This window comes from Ranitomeya variabilis, chromosome 5 (genome assembly GCF_051348905.1).
Source record: "Ranitomeya variabilis isolate aRanVar5 chromosome 5, aRanVar5.hap1, whole genome shotgun sequence".
Classification (NCBI taxonomy): domain Eukaryota; kingdom Metazoa; phylum Chordata; class Amphibia; order Anura; family Dendrobatidae; genus Ranitomeya; species Ranitomeya variabilis.
Genome location: NC_135236.1, coordinates 229,746,024 through 229,759,592, shown reverse-complemented (window position 1 = coordinate 229,759,592; position 13,569 = coordinate 229,746,024). Strand labels below are relative to the sequence as shown.

The 13,569-nt window shown below is 43.2% G+C and overlaps 1 protein-coding gene across 2 annotated transcripts in view; it reads left to right on the top strand.

Annotated features, from left to right (window-relative positions):
• Nucleotides 1-13,569, top strand: part of LRRC49 (leucine rich repeat containing 49) — a 296,862-nt gene that overhangs the window by 57,769 nt on the left and 225,524 nt on the right. The gene's annotated exons all lie outside the window — the stretch shown is intronic.

Below are 13,569 nucleotides of genomic sequence, written 5' to 3'. Positions count from 1 at the left end.
CTCCTTCTTCCCACGGCCATATCTTTTTTTATTTTTCCGTCAGTATGGCCTTTTGAGTGCTTGTTTTTTGCGGTACAAGTTGTACTTTTAAATGGCACCATTGATTTTACCATATCGTGTACTGTACAATGGGAAAACAATTCCAAATGCGGTGAAATTGCAAAAAAAGTGCAATTCCACAATAGTTGTTTGGATTTTTTTTTACCTTGTTAACTAAATGCTAAAATTTACCTAACCTTATGATTCTCCAGGTCATTACAAGTTCACAGACACCAAATACGTCTAGGTTCTTTTTTATCTAAGTGGTGAAACAAAATTCCAAAGTTTGTAAAAAAAAAAAAAAAAAAGTTGCCATTTTCCAAGACCCGTAGTGTATCCATGAGGGCTTATTTTTGGCATGCCGATCTGACGTTTTATTGATACTATTTTGGTGTAGATATGATCTTTATATCGCCCGTTATTGCATTTTATTGCAATGTTGTAGTGATGAAAAAAACTTAATTCTGGCATTTCAATTTTTTTTCTCACTACACCATTTACCGAATCGATTAATTCTTTATATATATATATTGATCGGGCGATTCTGAACGCGGCGATACCAAATATGTGTATATTTGATTTTTTGTATTGTTTCATTTTGAATGGGGTGAAAGGAGGGTGATTTGTACTTTTTATATTTTTTTTATTTTTTTTATATTTTTAAAAACTTTTTTTTTTTACTTGCTTCAATAGTCTCCATGGGAGACTAGAAGCTGCGATAACCCGATCGCTTGTGCTACATAGAGAAGGGCTGCAGCCCTGCTCTATGTAGCAGATAATTCTCACTTTCTGTGAGCGCCGACCGCTGGGCCGCGCCCATCGCTATCTGGCTATAACAACCACAGGGGTCTCCTGCTGACCCCGGGTTGTAATTCCAACCCATCGGCGACCCACGGTCATGTGATACTGGCACCTATGGGAGGAGGTAATGACACGCTTCCTGCACGTGCATGTTAAATGCTGCTGTCAAAGTTTGACAGTGGCATTTAACATGTTAACAGATTATGATTCCAACCGTGGCTGTTAGGGGCACATGTCAGCTGATCAGATCAGCTGTCATGTGCTGGAAAAGGTGCTGGCTCAGCACCGGAGCTTGCACCAAACAGGGGGAGGCATCCAATGACGGACACTGCCCGTTTTTGGATGTTAAGGGGTTAAAGGGATATTCCAATCTCCAATAATAATAATAGCCAATACCTTCAATTACAAATGTAGTATAGTTTTTCTGATGTCGTATGTCTCTTTTTTCAAATGTAGGCATTGCAGGACCTTAGGTATCCATGGTTATGACCACTGATATAGTGACAGCTAGTTGCTATTGGTCGTACCCATGGATACCTAAGGTCCTACTATGCTCTGTACATGAAAGAGACATAGCAAATCTTAAAAACTATACTACATTTCTAATTGGAGGTATGTGCTAATATTATTATTACTTGATGGTAGCCCGATTCTAACGCATATTAACGCGGGTATTCTAGAATGCACAGCCACGTAGTATATAACACAGCCCACTTGGTATGTAGCACAGCCACGTAGTATATAACACAGTCCACGTAGTATATAGCATAGCCACGTAGTATATAGCATAGCCATGTAGTATATAACACAGCCACGTAGTATATAACACAGCCCACGCAGTATATAACAGTCACATAGTATATAGCACAGCCCACGTCGTATATAGCACAGCCCACGTGGTATGTAGCACAGCCACGTAGTATATAACACAGCCCACGTAGTATATTGCATAGCCACGTAGTATATTGCTCAGCCACGTTGTATATAACACAGCCCACGCAGTATATAGCACATCCCACGCAGTATATAGCACATCCCACGTAGTATATTGCACAGTCATGCAGTATATAACAGCCACGTAGTATATAGCACAGCCCATGTAGTATATAACACAGCCATGTAGTATATAACACAGCCTACATAGTATATAGCATAGCCACATAGTATATTGCACAGCCACGTAGTATATAACACAGCATACGCAGTATATAACATAGCCACATAGTATATAGCACAGCCACATAGTATATAGCACAGCCACGTAGTATATAACACAGCCCACGTAGTATATAGCACAGCCCACACAGTATATAACACAGCCACATAGTATATTGCACAGGCACGTAGTATATAGCACAGCCCACATAGTATATAACACATCCACGTAGTATATAGCACATCCCACGTAGTATATAACACAGCCCACGCAGTATATAACACAGCCCACGTAGTATATAGCAATGTGGGCACCATATCCCTGTTAAAAACAATTAAAATAAAAAAAATAGTTATATACTCACCTTCCGTCGGCCCCCGGATCCAGCCCAGGCCTTTAGCGATGCTCCTCGCGAGACCGCCACGTGATCTCGGGTCATTGCCGCAATGCATTATTGGGACCGGAGCGCGAGGAGTGGGAAAGGCTGCCGCAGACGCTGGAAGGTGAGAATATAATGATTTTTTTAAAATTATTTTTAACATTCTATGTTTTTACTATTGATGCTGCATAGGCAGCATCAATAGTAAAAAGTGAAGCGGTGTTTAAATCCCTTCCCAATCTCGCTGATTGGTCGAGACCAGCCGGCCCGCAACCAATCAGTGACCCAGGATATCCGTTACAGGCAGACGGAAGTACCCCTTAGGCAATTATATATATAGATTACACCTGCTACATATTGGGATAGCATATTGGAGATGGGAATACCCTTTAAGTTTAAAAGTAATCTAATAGCAGGATTTAATCCCCTAACTATCTATATCCATCTGTATCTCTTTCAAAGACAAGACCAGCAATACCTGTAAATGACCAGTCCATTGCTCCATTACTAAAAAATCAGTGTTTGAATTGATATGTAAATGAAGCTGTTGAACTCAAGCCTCTGTCACTCCAGCTCTATTCCCGCCCATCCTGCTGACCTATGCTCTTTATAGGCCACCTAGTAAGACTCCGGACCCCTCCCACTACTGCATATTTGTGCTCCAGTTCTTGAAATGGTGTGCTGAGAAGTCCAGTTTTGCTTGATTAATGTCTCTGTGGAAAGGGTTTGTCGCCCAAAACCTATCTTCTGGGTTCTCAATCAAGCCCGGTTGTTTAGGGCGCCTTCATTTGAGGCCACCTCACTTGATACATACTTTTATTTATTGCTTGGAGCAATTGACTTGAGTCATCACAGTTTCCAGGAGCAAAGTCAATTGAAAGCTGAATAGAAAAAGTTTAGCACCATGACTTGATTTGCCATACTACTCTATGATGTTTGTATATTTTTCTTTATTAATAAGGGTAAACATAAGCTTTAGGTTTCCGTTGTCTATCTAAGAGCTGTGGAGAGACATCTGGAGTTGTAGCTGAATACTATTAACGGTAATTGGTGTAAATTAGCAAATTCACATGCATCATACGTGGTAACAGTACAGGTGTCATCCCATGGACATAGCACTGGAAAAAGAAAATTGATGTACTTGAGATTGTTTAAAATCCTCAAACATCTCAACCATGCAGTTAGACTTCTCTAAACATGCACAGAGAATCACATTTTTCAGTCAAACAAAGGAGCCATGATTGTTTTCAGTATCATCTTTATAAAGTATGCCGTGAGTATACAGTGTTGAGGAAATTTCATTGCCTTGAAAAAGTATTCATTCACTGTTAACATTTCCACATTTTTTCACATTACACCAACAAACTTAAATGCATTTGTTGGAATTATATGTGCTATACCAACACTGAGTACCAAATATTTGTGATGTCATGGAAATGATACATGGCTTTCTATATATTTTAAAAATATTAATTTTAAAATTGTTTTGTGCATTTTCAGCCCCCCAGTCAATACTGTGTGGGATCACCTTTTGCTGCAGTTATTACTGCAATTTTTTTGAAGTACGTCTCTACCAGCTTTGCACATCTAGAAGCTGAAACTTTTGCCTATTCTTCTTTGAAAACTAGCTCTGGCTCATTGAGATTGTATGGAGAGTGTCTGTGAACAGCAATTTTCTCTTAGGCTACTTTCACACTAGCGTTTTTTGCAATCCGTCGCAATGCGTCGTTTGGCCGAAAAAACGCATCCTGCAAAAGTGCTTGCAGGATGTGTTTTTCCCCATAGACTAACATTAAGCGACGTATTGCGACAGATTGACACACGTCGCAACCGTCGTGCGACGGTTGCGCCGTGTTGTGGCGGACCGTCGGCACAAAAAAACGCTACATGTAACGTTTTTTGCCGCCGATGGTCCGCTTTTTCCGACCGCGCATGCGCGGCCGGAACTCCACCCCCACCTCCCCGCACTTCCCCGCACCTCACAATGGGGCAGCGGATGCGCTGGAAAAATGCATCCGTTGCCCCCGTTGTGCGGCGTATACAACGCTAGCGTCGGTAACCTCGGCCCGACGCTAGTGTGAAAGTAGCCTTACCCATGACAACATCATGGAGAGAGCGGATCTGCACCCAAGGACTGGACACCTAGAGCTTTAAAAGGCACAGCCTCTCTATATGCTTCAGTGATTTCCTGTCTTTGAGGGAGTCCTGAACTTTCCACGGCACTGCTGGGGTGAAGAAATCTTACCTGGGGTGGCTGCTTGCAGCATAAGACGAACCCTATGTCTGGCAGAGAAGACATGTCGGACTTCAGGAGGAGCTTCACCAGGTGGTAGCAGACATCACTTCCGGCAGGGGGATCGTGACCTAGTATGGCAAGTTGACTCACCTGGGTAGGGGGCATATGTTGTACTTACCGGGTCTATCTCCCCAGGAGGGGATTTCGGCCTGGTATGGTGCAGTGTCACTCCATGATATTCATGGTGCTACAGCAGTTCCAGGGGGAAAAGCTTGCCCTAGAATGATGCGTTGCAACCCGATGGTCATTATGAATTACCCAGACTGGAAATGCAGAGATTTCTTTCCGGTCTCTGACTTCATTTCTAGAGAAGGAGGAGGGGTAGAGCCCAGCCCTGAAATGGACTTCCCCTGGAGGAGTCAATATAAGAATGACTCCTTACAGCAGGATCATCCCAGCCTGAAGAACATTCCAGAATGGACAATCACAACCAACCTTAAAAGCTGACTGAGGAAACAGTGCCACCAGCCCTGTAGTTTCTGCTTTAGACTGTTTGAGTTCAGAAAAGCCCCCGTATGTCTAACCTAATATCCATATTTATATAAATGTATTATATGACAGTCCTAGAAAAGCTCAGGCCAAAACACAACATAAAGAATGTGCATTATGCAAGTGTAAACTATCGTCTGCTTACAGAAAGAGGTTATGTCAGTCATGTATTGAAAGAACCGTAGCTGAAGAATACACATCCCTGATGGAAAGCATGAAGTCTATAATCAAGACTGAAATTGAATAACCGTTAAAGGGGTTCAGAAGGAAAGAAGGCCCCAAACCTCATCATGGAGGCACGCCTTCACATTTGTGATACTAGTCACTAGTCTCGGATGAGCAGTGAGGCTATGTAGTCAAGAGGTCCAGGGTCAGATACCAAAGAGCTCCTCATAAACAAAGGGGTAAGACAAAGGCATAGTCAGGTTACAGTCTGAGGTCAGGTTTCCAGGAAACAGCAGATCAAGACAGAAAGGGGCTAGGCAAACGGATGATTGGAAGCAAGGTCAAAGGTCGGATAACAATAGATCTGAGCACAGGAACATAAGGCGCGCAGAAGCCACTGGTCATAAACTATAACTGGCAGTAACTGGAGGCAGAGAGCCAGCTAATTAGCCAGATAATAACTCCAAACAGGAGACACATGGAGGAAACCTTGCACACCCTGGCCCTGACTTGGAAGCTGGGCTGACACGTAACACACTGGAAGCTCAGCATGCCCCAGTCCTAGATTGAACGGCTGAATTGTTGCTTACTGTGTCCAGAAACACCTATAGGAGGAATCATGACCGTGTTCAATTCTAGCTCAGAAGAAGAGGTAAAAGACAAAGAACTAGAGGGGTTTCATTCAGATGGGTTTTTATCGTTCTTCTCTGATGAATGCAGAGATCAGCCATGCTTCTAACCAAAAATACAAATAAGCTGGTGAAGGCAGTAAAGGCAACAATAAGGATGTGATGTTTCACAGATTGGAAACATAATAAGCACAAGTGCTTCCCTGTCCATAAAAACGTAGCCTCTCTTATTAAGAGAGTGAGAAAGCGAGATAAAAAATGGTTGATCCCAAAGGAAATTAAAAGAAAATATCCTTTTGAGGCAGAAGTCTCGTAAGTATGGGAAAGTGTCCAAGAAGTCACTGCTCCCCTTTAACCCCTTCATGACCCAGCCTATTTTGGCCTTAATGACCTTGCCGTTTTTTGCAATTCTGACCAGTGTCCCTTTATGAGGTAATAACTCAGGAACACTTCAACGGATCCTAGCGATTCTGAGATTGTTTTTTCGTGACATATTGGGCTTCATGATAGTGGTAAATTTAGGTCGATAATTTCTGAGTTTATTTGTGAAAAAAACAGAAATTTGGCGAAAATTTTGAAAAGTTCGCAATTTTCACATTTTTAATTTTTATTCTGTTAAACCAGAGAGGTATGTGACACAAAACAGTTAATAAATAACATTTCTCACATGTCTACTTTACATCAGCACAATTTTGGAAACAAATTTTTTTTTTGCTAGGAAGTTATAAGGGTTAAAATTTGACCAGTGATTTCTCATTTTTACAACAAAATTTACAAAACCATTTTTTTTAGGGACCACCTCACATTTGAAGTCAGTTTGAGGGTTCTATATGGCTGAAAATACCCCAAAGTGACACCATTCTAAAAACTGCACCCCTCAAGGTGCTCAAAACCACATTCAAGAAGTTTATTAACCCTTCAGGTGTTTCACAGCAGCAGAAGCAACATGGAAGGAAAAAATGAACATTTAACTTTTTAGTCACAAAAATGATATTTTAGCAACAATTTTTTTATTTTCCCAAGGGTAAAAGGAAAAACTGGACCACGAACGATGTTGTCCAATTTGTCCTGAGTACGCTGATACCTCATATGTGGGGGTAAACCACTGTTTGGGCATACGGCAGGGCTTGGAAGGAAAGGAGCGCCATTTGACTTTTTGAATGAAAAATTGGCTCCAATCTTTAGCGGACACCATGTCGCGTTTGGAGAGCCCCCGTGTGCCTAAACATTGGAGCTCCCCCACAAGTGACCCCATTTTGGAAACTAGACCCCCCAAGGAACTTATCTAGAAGCATAGTGAGCACTTTAAACCCCCAGGTGCTTCACAAATTGATCCGTAAAAATGAAACAGTACTTTTTTTTCACAAAAAAATTATTTTAGCCTCAATTTTTTCATTTTCACATGGGCAACAGGATAAAATGGATCCTAAAATTTGTTGGACAATTTCTCCTGAGTACACTGATACCTCACATGTGGGGGTAAACCACTGTTTGGGCACATGGTAAGGCTCGGAAGGGAAGGAGCGCCATTTGACTTTTTGAATGAAAAATGATCTCCATCGCTAGCAGAGACCATGTCACGTTTGGAGAGCCCCCGTGTGCCTAAACATTGGAGCGCTCCCACAAGTGACCCCATTTTGGAAAGTAGACCCCCCAAGGAACTTATCTAGAAGCATAGTGAGCACTTTAAACTCTCAGGTGCTTCACAAATTGATCCGTAAAAATGAAAAAGTACTTTTTTTTCACACAAAATTTCTTTTAGCCTCAATTTTTTCATTTTCACATGGGCAACAGGATAAAATGGATCCTAAAATTTGTTGGGCAATTTCTGCTGAGTATGTTGATACCTCATATGTGGGGGTAAACCACTGTTTGGGTGCACGGCAAGGCTCGGAAGGGGAGGCGTGCCATTTGACTTTTTGAATGGAAAATTAGCTCCAATCGTTAGCGAACACCATGTCGCGTTTGGAGAGCCCCTGTGTGCCTAAACATTGGAGCTCCCCTACACGTGACCCCATTTTGGAAACTAGACCCCCCAAGGAACTTATCTAGATGCATAGTGAGCACTTATAACCCCCAGATGCTTCACAGAAGTTTATAACGCAGAGCCGTGAAAATAAAAAATAATTTTTCTTTCCTCAAAAATGATTTTTAGCCCAGGATTTTTTAATTTTCCAAGGGTAATAGGAGAAATTGGACCCCAAATGTTGTTGTCCAGTTTGTTCTGAGTACGATGATACCCCATATGTGGGGGTAAACCACTGTTTGGGCACACGGCAGGGCTCGGAAGGGAAGGCACACCATTTGGCTTTTTGAATGGAAAATTAGCTCCAATCATTAGCGGACACCATGTCACGTTTGGAGAGCCCCTGTGTGCCTAAACATTGGAGCTCCCTAACAAGTGACCCCATTTTGGAAACTAGACCTCCCAAGGAACTAATCTAGATGTGTGGTGAGCACTTTGAACCCCCAAGTGCTTCGCAGAAGTTTATAACGCAGAGCCGTGAAAATAATAAATGTGTTTCCTTTCCTCAAAAATATTTTTTTAGCCCAGAATTTTTTATTTTTGCAAGGGTAACAGGAGAAATTGGACCCCAAAAGTTGTTGTCCAGTTTCTCCTGAGTACGCTGATACCCCATATGTGGGGGTAAACCACTGTTTGGGCACATGCCGGGGCTCGGAAGGGAAGTAGTGACGTTTTGGAATGCAGACTTTGATGGAATGCTCTGCGGGCGTCACGTTGCATTTGCAGAGCCCCTGATGTGCCTAAACAGTAGGAACTCCCCACAAGTGACTCCATTTTGGAAACTAGACCCCCCAAGGAACTTATCTAGATGTGTGGTGAGCACTTTGAACCCCCAAGTGCTTCACAGAAGTTTATAACGCAGAGCCGTGAAAATAATAAATGTGTTTCCTTTCCTCAAAAATATTTTTTTAGCCCAGAATTTTTTATTTTTGCAAGGGTAACAGGAGAAACTGGACAACAACTTTTGGGGTCCAATTTCTCCTGAGTACGCTGATACCCCATATGTGGGGGTAAACCACTGTTTTGGCACACGTCGGGGTTCGGAAGGGAAGTAGTGACGTTTTGGAATGCAGACTTTGATGGAATGGTCTGCTGGCGTCACGTTGCATTTGCAGAGCCCCTGATGTGCCTAAACAGTAGAAACACCCCACAAGTGACCCCATTTTGGAAACTAGACCCCCCAAGGAACTTATCTAGATGTGTGATGAGCACATTCAACCCCCAAGTGCTTCACAGAAGTTTACAACGCAGAGCCGTGAAAATAAAAAATCATTTTTCTTTCCTCAAAAAAGATGTTTTAGCAAGCAATTTTTTATTTTCACAAGGGTAACAGGAGAAATTGGGCCCCAATGTTTGTTGCCCAGTTTGTTGTGAGTACAGTGATACCCCATATGTGGGGGTAAACCACTGTTTGGGCGCACGTCAGGGCTCGGAAGGGAAGTAGTGACATTTGAAATGCAGACTTTGATGGAATGGTCTGCGGGCGTCACGTTGCATTTGCAGAGCCCCTGATGTGCCTAAACAGTAGAAACACCCCACAAGTGACCCCATTTTGGAAACTAGACCCCCCAAGGAACTTATCTAGATGTGTGATGAGCACGTTCAACCCCCAAGTGCTTCACAGAAGTTTACAACGCAGAGCCGTGAAAATAAAAAATCATTCTTCTTTCCTCAAAAATTATGTCTTAGCAAGTAATTTTTTATTTTTGCAAGGGTAACAGGAGAAATTGGACCCCAACAGTTGTTGCCCAGTTTGTCCTGAGTACGCTGGTACCCCAAATGTGGGGGTAAACCACTGTTTGGGCACACGTCAGGGCTTGGAAGGGAGGGAGCACCATTTGACTTTTTGAATGCAAGATTGGCTGGAATCAATGGTGGCGCCATGTTGCGTTTGGAGACCCCTGATGTGCCTAAACAGTGGAAACCCCTCATTTCTAACTTCAACACTAACCCCAACACACCCCTAACCCTAATCCCAACTGTAGCCATAACCCTAATCCCAACCCTAACCCCAACACACCCCTAACCACAACCCTAACCCCAACACACCCGTAACCCTAATTCCAACCCTAGCCCTAATTCCAACCCTAACCCTAAGGGTATGTGCCCACGTAGCGGATTCGTGTGAGATTTTTCCGCACGACTTTTGAAAAATCTGCAAGTAAAAGGCACTGCGTTTTACCTGCGGATTTACAGCAGATTTCCAGTGTTTTTTTGTGCGGATTTCACCTGCGGATTCCTATTGAGGAACAGGTGTAAAACGCTGCGGAATCCGCACAAAGAATTGACATGCTGTGGAAAATACAACGCAGCGTTTCTGCACGGAATTTTCCGCATTATGGGCACAGCGGATTTGGTTTTCCATAGGTGTACACGGTACTGTAAACCTGATGGAAAACTGCTACGAATTCGCAGCGGCCAATCCGCTGCGGAGCAGCGGCCAATCCGCTGCGGATCCGCGGCCGATCCGCTGCGGATCCGCGGCCGATCCGCTGCGGATCCGCGGCCGATCCGCTGCGGATCCGCTGCCAAATCCGCACATGCCATAACCCTAACCCTACCCGTAACCCTAACCCTAGTTCTAACCCTAACCCTAGTTCTAACCCTAACCCTAGTGGAAAAAAAAATATATATATTTTCTTTATTTTATTATTGTCCCTATCTATGGGGGTGATAAAGGGGGGGGGTTTATTTATTATTTTTTTTATTTTGATCGCTGTGGTAGAACCTACCACAGCGATCAAAATGTACCTGTAAGGAATCTGCCGGCCGGCGGGCGTACTGAGCATGCGCCCGCCATTTTGGAAGATGGCGGCGCCCAGCGAGGAGACGGCCGGACACCGGGAGGATCGGTAAGTATGAAGGGGTGGTGGGGGGGTGGATCTGAGCACAGGGGGGGTGATCGGAGGACGGGGGGAGCGGACAGCAGGACGGGGGAGCGGGCAGGAGCACGGGGCAGCGGAGCACAGGACGGAGGGGACCGGACCACGCACCGGAGCACTGGGGGGGCGATCGGTGGGGTGGGGGGTGGTCACTTCAGGTTTTCCAGCCATGGCCGATGATATTGCAGTATCGGCCATGGCTGGATTGTAATATTTCACCTGTTTTTTAGGTGAAATATTACAAATCGCTCTGATTGGCAGTTTCACTTTCAACAGCCAATCAGAGCGATCGTAGCCACGGGGGGGTGAAGCCACCCCCCCTGGGCTGAAGCACCACTCCCCCTGTCTCTGCAGATCGGGTGAAAATGGAGTTAACCCTTTCACCCGATCTGCAGGAGCGCGATCATTCCATGACGCATACGCTGCGTCATAGGTCGTTTTGGCACCGACTTTCATGACGCAGCGTATGCGTCAAAGGTCGTTAAGGGGTTAATGATGCAGGTCTCTTAAAGGACCCATTAGACAGTAAAGCTTTTTTTTTTTAAAAAAAGCCTGGGAATCTGGGGCAGCAGACTTTTAGCTCAATATATCTGCCACATGCATAGCAAGTCTACCAACTAGACTCCCATGTTATAAACAAGTGTCAGAGAGACCAATTAATGGCAAGCCTCCCAATTTATTCTGAAGGCAGCAGATTTCTTGGCAGATGCATCTGCTGATACGGTCAGACTCACAGTACGCATGTGCTTCTTCTGAAATTCAGCTAGAAGGGCTCTTTGGCTATAGCACTGTACGGTAGACTTTAATTCTAAATTCAGACTTTGTAATATCCCCTGCTAAGGCGGATTTCTCTTTGGCTCAACCTTAGACGAGATTTTGGATAAAGCATCGGGTTCCCACTACCAGACACCCCGAAGTTCAAAATACCCTTTCGTCCATTCAGGAAGAACAGACAAGTCACGGCTCCGAGACAAAGGAACATAAGTCGGGGGGTCCAGGAATAGAGAAAATAACTTATCAGGGTTTCATACAACATGCAGAAGGCAATGACCCAGGTAGATGGAAAACTAACAAAAATTCTTCCTTCCTGGCGATTGATATCTTCGAGGATTCAGTGGATTTTAGACACCATAAGCTCTTTATCTTTATCTGTCTTTCTTTTCTTTTAGCTCTTTTCTTGCTTTTGATTATTTGTTTGGTATTGCAGAGGAATTTTATATTATATTTTATTAGAATATAACTGCTGCTTTTGTTTTGGAATGGATACTGACTTTTATGTCAAGACAGCACTTCTTATTTCTCTTGGCAGTTTATATTGATGTTGTCTTGTTACTCTGTTATTTGGTTGTCACTTTTAGTGCCTTATGTCTATTTATTAAATTGCAAAAGAAGTAACATAAAGATAAATTTTAAAAAACCATTCTGTTTCCAGGATGCTTTATAGCCACTCACGACCTCCAGAATGTCTATTATCACGTGCCAATATTCCAAAACCATAAAATATATCTTAGAGTGGCGGTAAATGTTTAGGGAGGCTTAAGCCATTTACAATTTAAGGCCCTCCCTTTCGCCCTCTCAATGGCCCCATGAGTATTCACAAAAGTGGTGGTAGAAATGTTGGATCATGTCAGGGAAAAAGACATTCTATTCCTCTCATATCTGGACCATTTTTTAATATTGGGGAAATTAAAATCAAATGACAGATGGGCAGATGGTCAAGTCAAAGATATCCTAGATTCCCTGGAATGGATGAAAAGTGTAGACCAAAGACAACCCCAGAACCAAGCCAAGTATTTCAGGGGATATTGAAGACAAAAAAAATAAGGAAAGTAGTCAGATCTGTATCCAAAATAATTAGAAACCCGGTGATCCCCCTGAGGAAAGCCATGTTATTACTAGGTACCTTAACTTCTTGTATTCCAGCAGTAACTAGGGCACAAATCCACTTACAGAATCTTCAGTGGGAAGTCCTGGAAGAAGGAGAAAAAAAATCCAGGGAAATCTGGACAGAAGGATTCCTATTTCTAAAAGAACTCTGGAATCCCTAAATTGGTGTCTCGCCAAAGAAAACCTCTCTTGGAGTACTATGGGAAATCCCAGATCCCAGCATTATCACTGCTGGTGCATGTTCTTTTGGATGGGGTACTCACACAGAGGGCAGGATTCTTCAAGGTCAATGGCATTCAAATCTAGAGAAAACATAATCAAATATGAAGGAGTTAATATACCCCAGCGAGCTTTATTAGCCCAGGATAAGGGATCACCATATAAAAATACTATCAGACAACAGAACGGCAATAACATACTTGAACAGGCAAGGGGGCACATGGTCCAAAAGCCTCATAATAGAAGCAAGGAAGATAAAAGCCTAAGCCGAAGAGAATATCCGGTCCCTGAAAAAATAAAACTTGGAAACTGATTATCTCAGCCGTCACCAGATAAACCAAGACGAGTTGTCCCTAAGCTCATTAGTATTCCAAGAAATCACTCTTCGATGGGGAAAACCGTCAGTAGACCTTTTTGCAAACAAAACAAAGCTCATAAAAAAAAAAATATCTAAACCCATGGAAATCCCCCATGAGATGGGTGTCCTTCTACACCAGTGGCCCAGGAAACCAGTCTGTGCATTCCCTGCTATTATATTCCGATAGTGTTGAGGAAAAGGTGATACTGATGACTCCCTTCTGGCCCTAAAGGACTTGGTTTA